Genomic DNA, 18,506 nt, shown 5'->3' on the forward strand with positions numbered 1-18,506 from the left:
CTCATTTAAAAATTTTTGTTGTCCCTCTGTAAATTAGTTGAGATTATTTTGTTTAATATATTCTTCTAACTTTATTTTCTGAACTTGCTTCTCTTCATATAATTTTTTTATAAAACTGCTCCACAATTTGACGTATTTCTTGCTTTTAACTTTTCTCTTTATTGTTCTCATCTTTTAGTGTTGTGATTATTATTTTGGCCTTCTCTTTTCTCATCCTGTAAACCAACCACCCTCCAGGCTTATTGGCATGTTCAAAAATTTTTTGTCTAGCATACCTCAGTTTAATCTCCATCTCTTCCATAAGAATTAAATTCAATTTATGTTGCATTTCTTTAATCCTTTTTTTTTTAATTCACATTTTGTTTGTTGTTTTTTAAGATTCTTTTCAGCTTCTCTGGCTTGTGACATTAAATTTTGGAAATTTTCAGCTCTCTCTTTCTTTTTCTTGCTACTTTATCTAATTGCAAGGCCCCTGTAGTAAGCTTTCGCAGTGTCCCAAACTACTTGCATCTTTACTTCTTGTGTTATATTTTGTTTGAAAAAGTGTTCCATTTCATCCTTGGATTCTTTAAGAAAGTCTCTATCTTTCAAAATTGAGGTATTTAAGTTCCATACCTTTCTCTTCCGTAGACCTTTTAGCTTTATCATTACTGGGCTGTGATCTGAGATAACTCTTGTTTAAATTTCTATGTCAACTAGAACTTTAATCAAACTTGCCGAAAGCCAACACATGTCAATTCTTGACCAAGTTTGGTGACTGGAAGAATAGTAAGTAAAATCTTTAGAGTTGGGATATCTTGTTCTTTATACTGTTAGGGAAACTGCTCTCAAAATGAGATTGGGGAATTAGATTGAGAGACAGCTGGCCCTAAAAAGGAATCTTTGTTATCAATTGTATACCAGGCTCAACCGTTCAGAGAGTCAATGCTCAATAAGAGACTCTAATTTAGTAAAAATCAATCGTAATTTATTTAGAATAATATTTCTTTCATACAAGGTAAACATACAAAACACTCACACATTCACACAGGTCTAGGAAATATAGATAGATCAATAGGGGAACATATATGGATAAACAGACAGGGTAATATTTACCATCGTAGTCTTCCAGGAAGGTTTCCAATGGCGACTTAAGAGGACAGGGGAAATGGACCCAACACTGTGGCCAGAATTGGGGATGGATCTAGACAGCGGGTAATAGGGGTTGCTGAATAGAAAGCACACATGAGTGGAGTTGGGTCAGAGGTTAAATAGGCTTCCTCAGACCCTTAGGGACTGGGAGGTCCAAGGGAGGAGAGATGGGAGGTTCAAGAAGGCTGGACATTCCTTACTGACACCTAATTGGATGCCTGCTTTGGCCAATGAACTTCACCTTAGTCCAGTGAACCTGGAAATTTCCAAGCTGCAATGTTGCCTGGGTTGGCCCCAAGGTATTAGACTGGGGTAAGAATGGGAATGACTGGATACTTAAGTTTAAATGGGATTAACTAGGAGGGTGACAATAGGTAATCAAATGCTGGCCTAGGTACCACCCGAGTTAGACAAAAGACTTGATGAAGACAGGAGATGTCCTTCCTCTTATCTCATCTTCTGCTGGGCAAGATTTATTGTTCTGGTATTGCTGAGCAATTAGGATCAACAGTGGAGCTATTAATCCATTCTTAAAACAGATGGGTTGCTTGCAGGCTCAGGGTGTGTACGTGTGACTTTCCCACTAAGAAGGAATGAGTTCAGCCTGGCAGGGTAAGCTTGGGTCAGGAAAGCAAGCTGGATTCTGCTGTTGTTAGCTCTAGGTCCATGGAGCCAGGCTGGAAACATGGTGGCTTCTTCCACTGCAGTGGCCAAGACTGGGCACACAAGGAGCAGCTGGAGCATGTCTGTATTTCTGGCTCACACCCTTCAGAGATGTAGAATGCAAAGCTGCCACATAAGCCTTAGAAAGTGTAAGCAAAGTCCACTTCTTAGAGCAGATGTGTGAGAGTCAAATCTCCAGGCACCCTGGCAACCACACTGGCGATCACGATGTCCACATGCATGAAAAGTAGGGGGCTTTTCCTCACAATACATCTACCAGATCCATTTCTTCTGCTAATTTTCAAAAACTTACTGGTAACTGAAGACCTTTACTTTTCATCTTGTAGACTCTGTTCTTTTTCCAGATGTTGCATCTTTTGAGTATTCTGTCACTTGACCCTCTAGTACTTTTAAAGCCTTATTTGCCTCAGTTGTCTGTCTGGTGTTCTCCAAAAGCTCTTTTTTAATCTCTGCCATCTGTTCACCATTGTTATCTACTTTGCTTGTTAGTTGTACTATAGCAGTCATTAAAGCAGCTTGCATCTTCTTCATATTTCCTTGCATAAATTTGCCTGGTTCAGATGGAGGGTTAGGTGAAAGGAATGTTTGCTTTCCTCCTTTATTGTCCTTTTTTTTAACAGTTTCCTTGGGACCACTCATTCTTGTTGAAATAAAGACACTCACAACCAAAAATCCAATAACACCTCTTCCATGTTTGATTTGAAACTCTTTGTTCCTGTTTATACCAGATAAGCTAGACTGCGCCAAAAATATCCTTATTATCAAGCAATTCAAAAATGAAAGCAACCTTCTGGCTTCTATCAACAGTTAGTGTTGGCCAAAACAATACTAAAAATAATAATAAACACCCCTTTTCAGTTCACCACAGTAGATAGTCAGTAGGAAAAACAGTTCAGATTAGTTCACTGGAACTGCAGACATTGTTTGTTATGTGCAGCAACGCTAGTTCAATTGTAATCCAAATCCCACCAAGTCTTCCAGCTGAATTCCAGGTATAAAAGCTGCAAAATATAAATCTGTAATCCAGGTCTGATTACCCTATTTGTAATCCAGAAATGAGACCCAAATTCCAGAACATTCAATGGGTGTCCTCAAAGCAACAATTTTATTACAAAGGAATTTCAGGAACAGACTGGAAAGGGAAATTGCTTAGTTGCAAGTTATTACAAAACTCAGAACAATGAAACCCTCAGGACTTTACAGGGATATTGGTTTCTTTTCTCACTACATATGCTACATATGCTAATGTCATTCAGTCCTTTCATCTGTATGCTCATCAGAAAGATAAGAATACAGATGAATATCCTCTTAATTTTATTTCATGTCTTATTTGAAATAGTAAATTGGAATAGTGACTGTAATGCCATGCAATGAATAGTAGAATGTAATGTAATTTGGAATGGTAGACTGGAATGTATATCTTTAGTCTGGGGACAGAGGAGACTGCATCAAATCACTCCATCTTAAAGAAAAAAATGTTGTTAGTTACCTCCATGCTTGAGAGGAGATGGATGGAGTGTAACAACAGGGTCTCAGTTAATTACTCTCAGCATTCCACAATTAAGAAAGGTAGATTTGCACATCAGTGTCCAATTCTGATATATTTATTTCTTTTATTATGTCTCCCCCCACTGGAATTAAATCCAAACAAATGGTGACCATATAAACTAAGCTTGTTACTTCAGTTTGGTCCTTGTGTCTGTTAAACAACCTTTATTATGCTTATACTAATTAGCTGCTCACCTTTTACCTATATATTGGTTAAACTGTTAACTTTCATTTCAATGTATCTGAAGAAGTGTGCACATGAAAACATATACCTTGGGGGAAAAATCTTTGTTGATCTCAAAAATGCCCCTGGACTTGAATTTTGTACAAATGAAAAGTGAAACTGAAGCAAAGGCTTTTACCTGAGGGGATCATTGTAAAATAACTATACCATATAAGGGAATGTCAACAAATTCACAAAGGCCCACAACATAACTGGGGCCATGTCTAATTTCATTAGCTTGCTAGCAAAATATCTGCTCCAGACGGAAGCCAACCAAGCCTTCCCTGAAATCCAACAATCACACTTGAAGTGTGCATTCAGATATTTCTGATCTGGAACAATGCCCCAAATTCTATTTAGTTTTGGATGAAAAAATATGCATTTAAGGATAGTTTTTCGTTTTGGAATAGTGGTTAAGAGAGTCAGTTTGGTGTAGTGGTTAAGTGTGTGGACTATAATCTGGGAGAACTGGGTTTGATTCCCCACTCCTCCACATGCACCTGCTTGGGTCAGTCAAAGTTCTTGAAAGAGCTGTTCTCTCAAGAGCAGTTATTTGAGAGCTCTCTCAGGTCTACCTATCTCATAGGGTGTCTGCTGTGAGGAGGGGAAGGGAAAGGAAATTGTAAGCCACTCTGAGTGAAGAGTGGGGTATACATCCAATCTCCTCCTCCTGCTCCACCTCCTCTTCTTGTTCTATCAGACAATCTGTGTTTCTTTAGCCAAAAAGAAATCCTGTTATGTTAACATTTTCTCCAAAAAGAACTATACTCACTTGAGTATTTCTCACTAAAAGTTTAATTTACAGTCTTTGATTTGCCAATAAAATCTATACTTCAATAAAGTACCTCCAAACATGCCTCATCTGGACATATCCCTTTTCTTCCATTTTGAAATGTTCTAAATGCATTGAGAAATATTGTCTGGAGCCATTATTTCCCCAGGGAACATACCTGCCTGACTTGCCTTCTGCCTGGTTAGTTCCACTCTGACCCTAATGGACTTTGTCCCATCCTGCAGGTATCAAACAACAGAGGAGAAATATTGTCTAATTCACTTCCAGATAAAATGAAATCCACGCCTCTAGTTTCTTACAAAGCATAATCCCGACATTATACCCAGCAGATCATTCTTGTCCTAATGAATAGGATTTGAGGCCCTTTAATACCTAGATGGATTTAAGCTTCCTTTGCTTTCTCTGAATACTTAAATGGGAACACTATAGCAAAGGCACACAGTGCAATAGTACACACTGTTCGGCTATTACTCACTGAGGTTAGAAGGTACAAAGGTATGAGTGGTTGGAAAGTTTCTCATGCAGGTAAAGGTGAATGTGTGCTTGGAATCTGACCTTTCCATCATGAAATAGCTTCAGACTCTTTGAATTAAATTTGAATCTCCCAGTGTATAATATAGTGGGTTCCACGCAATGATGAGGCGAAGTGGTAGTGATCATAGCTCTTTATTCAATACAGCATAATATAGGGCTGCACTCAAAGACTAACTACGGGGCCAACCATCTATGCATTCCAGGTTCCCGTGCTAGCGTTCTATTGGACCATTCAAAACAGCATGGGGTTCATGATTGGAGCAGGGCAGCAGGGATTTGGATCCTACTGCCCATTGTTCCCAAGTCCCCAAGCTTTGTCCTACAGGCTCCAATGAGCAAGGCAAGAACTCCATATAATAGACACATTACCAATCACATATATAACGCAGTGCCACATCAAAGGCAAAGTTCCTCTACAGTCCTGATATGCCAAGACCTTTTTCTCCTCACCAGTCATAAAAACTACTGATTTATAATCCCTTTTTGCATAAACTTCTGCTTGTCTTGGCATAGTGGCACCTTGCTGTTTTACATATATTCAGAGGAACTTACCTACATTTTGACAGGAAGGAAAGAAGTGAGAAAAGGGAACCCAACCAACAAAGTCCTAGTATCATCAGGGTGAGTAGGAAGATGCTGGTGATTATTTTGAAATACTGTAGAATTTCCCAAGTTTTAGGAATGGTACTTTTGGGTGGCTGAGTTGTGAGAGCTGTAATTCCATTTCCATGTTGGGTGGCTGCACTGTATGCATTTTAAAATATAAAAATACCCAAGCCCACACAAATCCTGCATGATTCACATCAATTCCTTCTTTCATTTAAAGTGTGTGTGTGTGTGGGGGGCATATTCAGGTTAGGAAATTCCTGGAGATTTGGGGGCAGAGCCTTTAGAGGGCAGAATATGGGAAGGAAAGGGGAGGGAACAAGTCTGATGATAATTTATATATCATCCACCCTCCAAAGCAGCCATTTTCTCCAGGGGAATTGACCTCTGTAGGAGATCAGTTGTAATTCCAGGAAATCTTCAGGCCTACTTGGAGGTTAGCAAAACTAGGGGAAAGGTGAAGATCTGATTTTTGGTATGAAAGCAGTAGCAAAATCTGAGGTTTTTATAACCTGGAGCACACCAGTAATGTAATTTTCTCAGATCTCCTCTTTGGGGAGGGACGGTGGCTTAGTGGTAGAGCATCTGCTTGGGAAGCAGAAGGTCCCAGGTTCAATCCCTGGTATCTCCAGAAAAGGGTCCAGGCAAATAGGTGTGAAAAACCTCAGCTTGAGACCCTGGAGAGCTGCTGCCAGTCTGAGAAGACAATACTGACTTTGATGGACCAAGTGTCTGATTCAGTATAAGGCAGCTTCAAGTGTTCATATGTTCATGACCAAGCATTACAAAACTTAATTTGGATTGGCAATTACTGAAATAAATTTTACAAAGATACGAATCATAGGGTTGCCAGGTCCCTCCTGGTAACTGGTGTGGGGAGAGGGGACTTACCAAGAGAGAAGGAAGGCCCAGATCACCTTGGTGGTGATGTCACTTACAGCATGCATGGGACTGTCACTGTCATTGCAGTGGCACTCTGTTATTTGGGCAAAAACTCTATGGTAAAAAATTTTGCCCAAATACCAGAGCATTGCCACAACATTGGTGACATGATGATGTCACTTCTGATACATACATTGGAATTGATGCTGCTGCATTGCTGACAATAGCAGCCTATGCCTGCCTCCTTTGCCAGGAAGACCCCTGCCAGCCAGCTGATCAATGGTGGGGGCAGAACCTGGGGTCAGGGGATTCCCTGGTCCCAGCTGGGGAGCTGCCAATCCTGTTGGGGAAGCCTGAAGCACATCCAGGGGCAAAGCCTGTCCAGCCAAGAGCTTGGTCTAGAGCAGGATCCAGTGCATAACTTGTCTGTTCATCTGTTGTCTTTGTTTAATAAGCCCTTGGCACTAAACAATGCCACCCATAGATAATATGTACCACAAATTATAACACAATATGGACCTCACGGAGACTCATATATTCATTAACAATCATGGCAACCTGTGATAAATGCATATCACACACCATATCTCACATATACATATATAACAAAATCAATAGAAAGATGCATTTGTTCACTTTGGTGTAAGTGGTTAAGTGCAGTTCACTTTGGTGTAGTGATTAAATGAGAGCCAGTTTGGTGTAGTGGTTAAGTGTGCAGACTGTTGTCTGGGAGAACCGGGTTTGATTTCCCACTCCTCTATATGCATCTGCTGATGTGACCTTGAGTCAGTCACAAGTTCTCACAGAGCTGTTCCTCTCAAGAGCAGTTTCTGTTTAGAGCTCTCTCAGCTCCACCTACCTCGCAGGATGCCTGTTGTGGGAAGAAAAGGAGATTCTAAACAGCTCTGAGGCTCCTTAGGGTAGTGAAGGGTGGGGTATAAATCCAATCTCTTCTCTTCTTCACTTACTTTCTCTTCTCACATGTGGATAGATTGAAACAATCAGGCTTCTTCACTCATCTTGCCTTCTAAACAGTGATTCCTTTGCGTGACAGGCAGGATACAACTGTCCTATGAGCAGCCTCATCTGTTGCAAAAGCTCAGATTTGGCTGGCTGGTAGAAAAGGAGGCAGGATGCATCAAGTGGCTAAATGAAAACACTATTGTCCACTACTACCAATCTTGACTGCTGGAGAGACAATCCTAGAATGGTAACATGGAACAGAGACAGTGCAGAGTCTTCTTGTTTGTTATCCCAAGTGAGAATGGTGTCAAGCACAGATGAATGGCTGTAGTAGTCTGAACTTGTCCTACCACCTGGCTTTTCCAGCTGGAGACATAGTGGGTTGGTCAGTGGGCAGTGAGTACACTACCTAGCCTAACTACTTAGGTTCATCCCATATGAAACTTGAGATAAGTAATATTGATTGAGGTGGGTCAGTACTGCTGTTATTACTAGACCTAACAGTGGCATTTGACATGGTGGACTATGACCTTGCTGGGTGGGGATACAGCAAGGCAGCTGCTTTGTGGTGGCTTACCTCATTTCTTCAAAGATGCGCCAGAGGGTGGTGATTGGGGAGAGGGTTTCACGGCATTACCCTTTGGTGTGTAGTGTCCCGCAGGGGCAATCCTCTCCCCTATGTTATTTCCCAAGATGGTGGCACGTGCAAGAGCCTAGGTGCTGAGGCTCTGAGGAAATGATATAAATAACAACTTAAAACAACATAAAACAAAACATAAAACCTGCCTAAATTTACCTGCTAGTTTTTGGAAGAGCAGTGGGCTGTTGGAGGTACTGACTGGAGGCGCTGACGATGGGACATGGGGAGAGGGGGCCGATGGAGCAGAGCGAGCAATGGGGAGCATTAGCCTGCGCTGGTCTACAAGTGGGGCGAGAGACGGTGAGAGGCTGCCGCCACAGACCGCGGCCCAGGGTGAGCGGCCCCCAAAAGCTGACTGAGTAGAGTGGGCGATGGGGAACATTAGACAGTGCTGGCCTGCGATTGGGGTGAGAGGCAGTGTGAAGCTGCCGCCACGGACCGCAGCCCAGGGTGAATAGTCCGGCTGGGCAACGAGAGTGGAGAGCTGGTGGAGTGAGGAAGGAGCTAGTGGGGAGTAAGGAGTAAGCGGAGTGTTAATGTTGGCGGTGGAGTGGTGTGGGTGTGGCACCAGCCTGAACTCATTGTTGGGGGCGGCTGGCGTGGAGGGGTTGGAGAGGTAGGAGCGGCGAGCTGATGAACTTAACAACTAACTTAATAACAGAGTGCAGGGGAGCAGAAGAATGAAGACCTGGGCTCTCAGAGAGGCGAGAAAGGAGCCGGTGGAGAACCAGTGAAGTAACAAAGTCCGAGATGGAGCGTGACAAGAGCCAGGGGGGTGGGGCGCCCTGATCCCAGAAGGGGACAGGGGCTGGCTTAACCCGCCGGCTGAGGTGACACGGACGGAGCTATACCATCAAAGGAATTGTTTACACTGGAATCTTGCACTGGCACTTTATAATAAGTACTATCATCGTTGTTTTTGCACTTTATAACAAAAACTACCATCGTTACTTTTGCAGCTTATAGTTTTGGGTGACTTTAATGTCCATGCCGAGGATGCAGCTTCCACTCGGGCGACGGACCTAGTGTTTTGGCAGCACTGGGACTCTCCAAATATGTAACAGTGCCCATGCACCAGGCTGGGCATACATTAGACCTGATCTTTGTGGCAGGAGTTGGAGTGGATCAGATTTCTGCCGAGGCGGTGCCATGGTCTGACCACTATGCCCTGAGGGCTCGTGTGAATACGCCACCTCTACCCCATCTAGGCAGTGAGCAAGTTTTAGCTCACCCACGTAGCCAGATGGATCCTTTGCGGCTTCAAACGGCTATGTGGGATCCCTGGCCCTCTGGTGACTCGTTGGATGAACTGGTGGAGAACTGGAATAGCTAGCTCTCCATGGCCATCGACGAGATCGCTCCCTGACATCCTCTTCATGCTCATTCACAATCTGCTCCATGGTATACCCTGGAGCTGCGATCAATGAAACGGTGATTAAGATGACTAGAGAGACAATGGTGACACTCGTGGCGAAGCTACGAGAACATCCTATAGGTCATTTATGCGGACCTATGAGATGGCAGCCCAGGCCTCAAAGAAGAATTATTTGCATCCCGGATTGCATCTGCAACCTCGTGCCCAGCACAATTGTTTAGTATAATTCGGTCACTAACAATTTTACCGCATGGTAAACAAAATATCAGAGAATTGGAAATAGGCTGTGAGGCTTTTGCAAGCTTTTTCGCAGATAAAGTCTTGTCGCTCCAACACGACCTTCCTGCCATACTTGATACAGTGAAAGAACTTGGGGCACCGAGCACGTCTTCTGGTCCAGTTCTGGATTCCTTCAGTCCACTCAGCCTGGAGGAAGTCAACAGGATCCTTTTAGCTGTATGCCTTACAACTTGTAGGTTGGATCCGTGCCCGTCCTGGCTTATAAAAGATAGCCAGGCGATGCTATGTGAACCACTGCAAGCTATCATCAATAGATCCCTGATAGAAGGGATATTTCCCACACCCCTTAAAGAGGCTGTGGTCCGTCCCCTCTTGAAAAAACCATCTGCAGATCCAGCCGTATTGGCGAACTATCAGCCGGTATCAAACCTTTCCTTTTTGGGTAAGGTTATAGAGTGGGTGGTGGCAAATCAGCTACAGGGATTCCTGGAGGACACTTCCGCACTGGATCCATTCCAGTCCGGCTTTCAACCAGGTCATGGGATGGAGACGGTTCTGGTCGTTCTCATGGATGACCTCCTGCGACATCTGGATCGGGGTGGCTCAGCAGTGCAGTGCTGCTATTATTGGACCTGTCAGCCACTTTTGATATGGTTGATCATCAGCTACTGACTGGCCGCCTTGCCGACGTGGGGATTCAGGGGTCCGCCTTACAGTGGTTGACCTCCTTTCTCCAAGATCGGGGACAAAGGGTGGTGATAGGGGAGGAGTCATCCCAGAGGCACTCACTCACATGTGGTGTGCCTCAGGGTGTGGTTCTGTCCCCGATGTTATTTAACATCTATATGTACCCCCTTGCCCAGATTGTCAGGAGGTATGGACTGGGTTGTCACCAATACGCAGATGACACCCAGCTCTATCTATTGATGGGTGGCCAGTCCGACTGTACCCTGGAAAATCTGGACCTGGCTCTTCAAGCTGTAGCATTGTGGCTCAGGCTGATTTGGCTGAAATTGAATCCAATGAAGACGGAGGTTCTCTCTCTGAGCCGGGGTGGTCCAAGGGGAGGGGTCCAGCTGCCGGCTCTAGACGGGGTGCCATTGATACCGGCCCCTGAGGTCAAGAGCTTGGGCACGTTCCTTGAGTCCTCCCTTACAATGGAGGCCCAGGTAGCAGCCGCTATTAGGGCGGGATATAAATAAAAGATTATTATTATTATTATTATTATTATTATTATTATTAAAGTAACAAAGTGCTTCACCAGTAATCCATACACATAAATTGAAAAAAACATTCTGGCACTCTGCTGATTATATAGTACACCCCACCAATCAGCTAATCTGTTGACTCATAGTGACTCCTCTGGACAGATCCAGATATTACCAGTTATTGCAACAGCCAGGTTGAGTAGTCCTGTGTCTCTTGTCATGTGACACCTGTCACTTTGACAGTTCTTGATCTATCATGCTTCACAGCAGGCTACAATACTACTAACATCATCATCTCTTCTTTTATGTGTTTTTGAAGAGTTAGCAGCACTGTTTATATTATTTTGAATGTATATATGGATTGGATTTTGGTGTTTAGAGCAGTGCCTTGAATAAATTTCATAATTGGAATCTTGTCTAGTGACAGTTGTGGTGCCATCTGAAAGAGATGAGGATATGTCTTGCAGATTGGTGAGTGGCCATTATCTAATCAGAAAAAAAGAATAAGAACTTTTAAATTAAAATCTATTTTGTCTTCAGGTGATATCCAGAGCTTTCAAAAGATTCATTGTAGATGCTAGGACTAGATCATATGTATCACACATACTAAAAGCTGACAGGAAACTGAGACCAAAACATGTGCCTTCTCCTACACTACTCAACCATTGACTATCAAAGAGATGTGACATCTGTCATTTTCCACATGTCCCACTCCCCTGCTGCCAGATGCCATGCCACTTTGTTTGGGTGTGTACATTGTCAGGGCATACTTTCCTCTCGTTGAGGATTAACAAATCCATTTTCATTTCATTTTGACATACTGAAGTCAACTGGACTTGATTGCATTATGTAGGTGGCATCGTGGGATTGTTTCAGCAGTTAACTAAACAATTACTCACCATTTTCTTTAAGAGTTTCCATAAGTGATATGAACCATGGAGGTGGTACATTATCATGAGGATGTTTTAAAACAATCATATCTGATTACTGGTGATGGAGCAATAAAAAGGGGTATGAGAATTGATCTTCATCGACATTCACTAAAAACAAAACAACTTTCTTTGACTAACATCCCACAGAGACTGCTAATGAAAATCATAGTCCAGTGTCCTGCTTTTAGTTGAGCAGGACGGGGGGAATCATTTACTTTGTTTTGAAAGCATGAGGTAATTATACAGTTTCCTGATATGGCTGTTTTCCCTCCAGTTTTACAAGTTGAACATATAAAGTTGCCTTATAATGAGTCATATAATGGATCCAGGGTGGTGTATGATATTTAGTAGGAGCTTTCCAAGATCTTGTGGTATAGAAGCACCTTCTGGCTCCATGTTTTCTGAGATCCTTTAACTGGAGATGCCAGTGATTATTATTAATTATTAACATTGACTTCATTTATTCCCACCTTTCTCACTGAAACCCAGGGCAGCTTACAAAATATGATAAAAATAATTTGATCAAACAGCAAAAATGCTTTCTATCACTGTGTGTCTTTTTGCAGGTAGCCATGGCATCTTCATCAACAACTATCCAACTATTTTTCATGCAGTCCTTCCCTCCAGTGCAAATATCAGACATGATTTCATAAGGTAAGATTATCAAAGTATGAAAACATATTTCAGCTGTTAGATGAGGGTATAAAGATGTAATACTTGTTTCCATTCACCAGAGTTAGCCAGGAAGCACTGATGCCAAATGGATATATCATTTTAAGAGTATATCAATTTGCTTCACATTGGGGTCAAAAGATTCCTTGGTATAGTTAATTATTTTGAAAATTATATATGCTTTGCATCTTGTATTGTATTGCAGTTACTTTTTTTGCATAAAAATTGCTACTGTAAATTTTGAATTCGTCATATCACTTAGGTCTTTAAGGCATGTGTAAATTAATCTGTTTGTTACATTTCTTCCTTGAAGACAGTTCTTGATTTCTTCCTTGAAGTTCTTGATTTCTTCCTTGAAGACAGTTCTTGATCATTTGATCATTACAGTAGCTCTATGGAGTGAGTTAGATTAAGAGATAGTGAATAAGGTAAAGTTATTAATGGTGAATTTAAACATGGATTTCTCCAGTTCTGGTCCAAGACTCTAACCACTGCAATGGATCCATATTTCTGTTCTTTGAACTTAATGGTGTGTGTGTGTGGGGGGGAATTTCCCACATACCTGATTCAGCAAGTGAATTCACAGGTTACAGATGCATATATGGGCTGAAAGTTGACATTTGGATAAGTCTTTAAAAAAAACACTAAAAAATCCCAAAATGAGGTTGCTGGATGGAGGAAGAAGTGCATGCTAAACTGAAGTCCACAGGTGATCTGCCATGATGTTATCTAGTACAAGCTGATGATAGAGAAAAAAGAGCAAAGAAGTTTCACAGCAGACTTACTGAAATATTGTGGTACATTCCTTCTTCCTGAAACTTCTCAATAGAACACAGGCTCTGGAATTTATGTCAAATAAACAATTCTTCAGAAGTGGAATATAATAGCTGTGCCTCACATGAAATATGGACTGAAGCAATGTTAGACCTTGCAAAGAAATAGTTGCCTTTAATAGGTTAGAAACGTGTGAGAAATCTGACATTTGTTTTATCTGGATATTAATGTTTGTGTATTAGAATGTTTATGGTATGGGATTAGGTGATTCCTTTGGGGATGAAAAGGAATGTTTTAGGACTGTCTAATTGGCCATGAGAGAGGGTTTTTTTTTCCTTTGCTTGCATCATGGCGTTTATTTAAATGGGCTTGTATATACTGGTAAAGTCTAATTAAGTTGTCACCTTTGGTACAAGTTGGTGGTTAGGTGAGCTTAATTCCTGCAGTTTAGATGGGCTGATTGGCAAGCATCCTGAGGCATCTAAGGATGAAGAGTTGATCGTGAACCAGCCCCTAATTGACTTTAGGGGTTGTGTGGATTGGGGAGGGCATGCCCTAGGTGGTGAGTACCATCCACCAAACTCTTGGTTGCTGGAGTGGCATGTTGGGAAAGGAGCACAGGGCTTACATGTCTCAACACTATTTTATGTGTAGATAAATGAAGTAGCAGTAATGCTGAACAAGTTTGCAGCCAGGGTGGATTCACCCCATATTTTGGTAAAACATTTGTGGGCAGGAACTCACATGAAAAGAAAATTCTAGGCATGATTCACCCAATATGATTACTAGTACTATTAGCTCTTTTTTCATTAAAAGTAAATATATAAATTGTTCTCACTGAGTTAGTGCATGCTGATGCACTATTGCAAATGAATATTCATGAATGTTTATCAACAAGGTGTCTTCCAGGGATACTGCTGAAGGAAGTGTCTATTTTTGGATGTAGTTGTACTCCCCTTGAGGTGCTTAGCCATGTTAATTTGTATTAGTATAAACTTTCATGAGTCAAAGCTTGTTTCATCAGATATAAAATCTAATATATTAGGCATGTTTATTGTATGTTTATTGTACCTGACTATGTGGACTTTGACTCACAAAAGCTTATACCCTGGAAATTTTTTTGTTGAACTTTAAGATGCTGGTGGTGGTGACTTATGGCAACCCCGTGGGATTTTCAAGGCAAGATGCTTCAAAGGTGGCTAGCCATTGCCTGCCTCTGCATCATGACCTTGGTATTCCTCACAGGTCTTAGCCAAAAACTTGGTCTAGCCTGGGCTATTGAGGTCAGGTTTTAAGATGTTATTGGACTCAAATTTTCTTCCTCTTGTCAAATGTGTTTAAAGCTCAGTGTGCAAACCTGTAGACCGGCTTAGATAACCCCTATGCATCTTCAGCAAAGACCTTCTTATTTACCCTAATATTTGATTGTCATCCCCCCTCTTTCACCTTTTTAATAAAGCCTGGGAGTTGCATGTCTATGTTGATTTTACTGCAGCTTTTAACAGTTTTAAGATAAATTGGCTGCTATATTTATGTTTTAATGCTGGTATTGTTGTCTTTTTAACATTGTAAATCACCATGAGAAACACTGGCTAAGAATGTAATCCAGGTTTTTGTTTTTTTAAAAAATATAACTATACTTGAAAAGGCTGAATAGCTTTTTAAAGAAAAAAAAACCCAAGCATGCTGTTAAGAGTTGTTGCTAGATGCGCAATTCAGATTTGGAAATATTCTGAATCTAAATTTCAGAAATTATAAAAATTCTAGATATTTGGAATAATTCTGGATATTTAGCATCCCATTAGCTCCTATAGAAAGTAGGGTGGACTTCCTAGGAGATGAAAGTGAAATATTTCCCTCAGGCAACCTGGCAGCAAATTAGGATGGGAGGCTGAATATATGCTGATTGGTGTTGTCATGGTTTTACCAAAGGACAGGAAACTGGGGAGGGAGCAAAGCTTACTACTGATGTCTGTGTTTAATATGGAATCCTAAAGCAGGCATAGACAACAGAAAGCTATCTTGTACAAGACTCTGGAGAGATAGCATAAACATTTCCTAAACAAACAAGCACTTTTCTCAATATTCCTTCCACTGAAAAGTAGCATAGTTGATTTAGATTCCCTCAAAATCAACTATGCCCTTAGCATTTACTATTGATGGTCTACACACTGCTGTTGGAGGAAGCTGTCAGCTGTTCTACCACCACTACCCAGCTGGCCTCTATAAACATTCTTACCTAGTGGGTAGAGCCATATATGGATTTTTTTTCCCTTTGGGAAAATGCCAATGGGTCAGAAAAGAAACCCATTGAGAAGTACCTACGGTATCATGTTTCCTATGTAGATGCCTATGTGAATGGGACTTCTGTCACAGTATTTATTAAAAGAAATTCAAAATTGTAACCTGGGAGTTCTAAAGCTCAGTATTTATTTCAGATTTGTTTCATAGTTAATGTTTGAAACAATACATGTATTTAATATGTTGTGCATGAAGCTATTTATGATGTTGCGTCTTTTTCTGTGCTGGCATTCAATGAGGATGGAGCATGTGCCAAATATTGCAGTTCAAAAGAGACACATTTCTGTTTGTTCACTTCTTATACAAGTTGAAAAAGAGAAGGCTCCAAAATACCTTACATGCTGAGAAAACACTAATATTTTTCTCCCTCGTGTCAGAGCTTCTGAAAAAAAATGCCAAATGGAGTTTTGTCAGCTCTCCTGAAACTGTTACCACCTTTGGGGCTTAGAATAAGAGGAAGGAAGTTCAAGCCTAGAGGGTAATTTATTTCAAAACCTATAAGTACCTGAAAATAGAGGACTGAAATGAAAGTGCCTTTAAAACTACTGTGAAACGGTACCAACTTTCATCTGTGAATACTTGAAAAGCGTACAGAAAACTGTACCCTACTGCATATGTGGAAGGAAATGTTATTATCTAGTGGCGCCAAGAACCTTTTGCTCTTGATAGGGTTCTTCTGTAGTTCTGTCAGGTTCCCCAGACACATATTCACACCTTTTTCTTGTCTCCCTCTCTTTATCTCTCTTTCTATCTGGCTTAGCTCACTCAAACAACATATGAGATGTCAAAACAGCAGAGGCAGAACGTCTGGTTGAATGCTTCTCAATATAAACATTACCTGTATGTTCAAAACTAGTATGTTAGGAAGATAGAGCTGCTGAGGGCCACCTTGGGCTTTTGAAGAAAAATTGCCACTGCCTCCCACTTCACATCCTTAAAGAATAGAGACAAGCAGAAAGGCGGAAGGAAAGAAGTCCATAATGGAATAAAAAGAAGGTTCTCTAGGAGGCCTTAACTGTTCCATCTAGCTTAGCTTAAATGGAAAACATAGCTGGTGTTCTTTGCAGCAGAGAAAAATGCTTGCTGTAAAATCTGAGTGATTATGGATTCTTAGAAAGGATTTTAACTGTTGTTGAACCCCTGAGATTACAACTATTGTGCTTGGTAAGATTTTAAAAAACAAACAAACAAGAGCAATAAAGACAAACCAAGGTTGATTCCATATGGAAGTTTTTCACCATTTCAGCAACTCTACTGCACACTCCTCTACTTGATTGTCATCCTCCATTCCTGTTCAAGTTGTGAACAACCCATCTCCACCCCCACTAAAAACTCTAGTTAAAATTAAATAAAAATACTGGCATGGTGTTGTTGGGACAATCTTTTTCATGTATCTGGAAAGGAAGATATGAATTCTGTTTGATTTTTTTTTTTAAATCTCCCTTTGCTAACACCAGCAAACACAGAGGGTTGTTTGTTTTTTGGGGGGAGGGGGGCGATCAGGGCAATATGGCAAGGGTGTTACTACATTACAAGTGGTAAGGGTTTTGTTTTGGTTTTAATGTTTTCTTGAATGGCATTTGAAAATTTTCTGAGGCGTTCTCTCTGGTTCAGCTGTAGGGGCCAATTAGTATTACAAAAAAAATCCAAATGTTGTGTTATCTGGAGAGCACTATGCAAATGTGAAGGGTTTTCAAAAAGGTGTTGCATTCTGTTATTCTTGAGTAGTACCTTGCATGCATCATTTCTTTTAAAGATGAGTGGAGAATCATGGTGGCTGAATGAGAAGGGAGTGCAGGGCAATGCAATCAGCTCCTGCTGTGAAATGGAAATATGGCTGACAAGGTTAAAAGGTTAAACTTTGTGAAATCTGTTTTGTTAGTATGAATTGTACAACAATCACTCTAGCAACATTGCTACCAGGGAGGGGGAGAAAAACCTCATATGGAATCATGTGAACTTGGGTCAGTCACAGTTCTCTCACAGCTGTTCTCGAAAGAGCTCTCTCAGCTCCATCTACCTTACAGGGTGTCTGTTGTGGGGAGAGGAAAGGAAGGAGATTGTAAGCCACTCTGAGACTCCAAGTGAAGGGCAGGGTAGAAATCCAATCTCCTCCTCTTCCCCTTCCCCAGAGTAGTTCAGGTCTGGGGAATTGTGTGCCTGAAGTTCTCACCCCCTTTTCAATAGCTCTTGTGCAAAGTGTCATCAAGCTGCATTGGACTTGTGGTCACCCTGTACAGTTTTTAAGGAAAAAGATGTGATTTGCCCTTGCTTGCCTCTGCATAGTGACCTTGGACTTCCTTGGAGATGTCCCAGCCAAATACCAACCAGAATTGACCCTGCTTAGCTTCCATGGTCTGATGATATCAGGCTAGCCTGAGCCATTCAAGTCAAGGCTCAGCAGCTCTACAGAATTCACGTAATTGAAAAATGTACAGGGGAAGTCTTTTATTTTAGGGTTCAACAGGATTTATGATGGTACTGTGGAAATACAGAACTCAGAATCCAGAACTGAGCCTGCCTTGTTGGGGTGGGCAGGACAGAAATCCCAGAAATAAAATAAAAGGAAAGGAAACAACCCAATTTTATTTAGCTGCACAGCTACACAAAATAATAGTCGCTGGGGTGTGCACTTACATATGGAGGGGGGAAGAGGGAATTTTATCATGATAGTTTATGCTTATGTAAAACATTATTGGTATGAGATTCAAATCCACGTGGTTTGCTCAGATTCTAGAAGTTTAGTACTATTACTTTCAATGGGGAAATTCTAGGCACCAAATTTGCAGAGAACATAGCCCTCCAATACAAAATGTTCTGCTCTGTAAAGGAGGAATCAGTAAAGATCAGAAACTGGGCAAATGACCCAACAGGGGGTCACATAGGCTGCAATCCTACCTTTATCCCAAGCAACTGAACCATTGTATCCACAAGACATCACAGGGGCATGACAAGGCAGCTGGGCTGGATGAATTAATCAATCACAGGATGGCAAGCATG

At 41.4% G+C, this 18,506-nt stretch overlaps 1 protein-coding gene across 2 annotated transcripts in view; it reads left to right on the top strand.

The window, feature by feature from the left end:
- LRRC4C (leucine rich repeat containing 4C) overlaps positions 1 to 18,506 on the top strand; it is an 862,516-nt gene that overhangs the window by 461,099 nt on the left and 382,911 nt on the right. For both annotated transcript variants that reach the window (XM_060261966.1, XM_060261965.1), the window contains exon 2: positions 12,326 to 12,413. The gene's annotated coding sequence lies outside the window, so the exon portion shown is untranslated. The remainder of the gene's footprint in view (positions 1 to 12,325; positions 12,414 to 18,506) is intronic.

Source organism: Heteronotia binoei, chromosome 21 (genome assembly GCF_032191835.1).
Source record: "Heteronotia binoei isolate CCM8104 ecotype False Entrance Well chromosome 21, APGP_CSIRO_Hbin_v1, whole genome shotgun sequence".
In the NCBI taxonomy this organism is placed as follows: domain Eukaryota; kingdom Metazoa; phylum Chordata; class Lepidosauria; order Squamata; family Gekkonidae; genus Heteronotia; species Heteronotia binoei.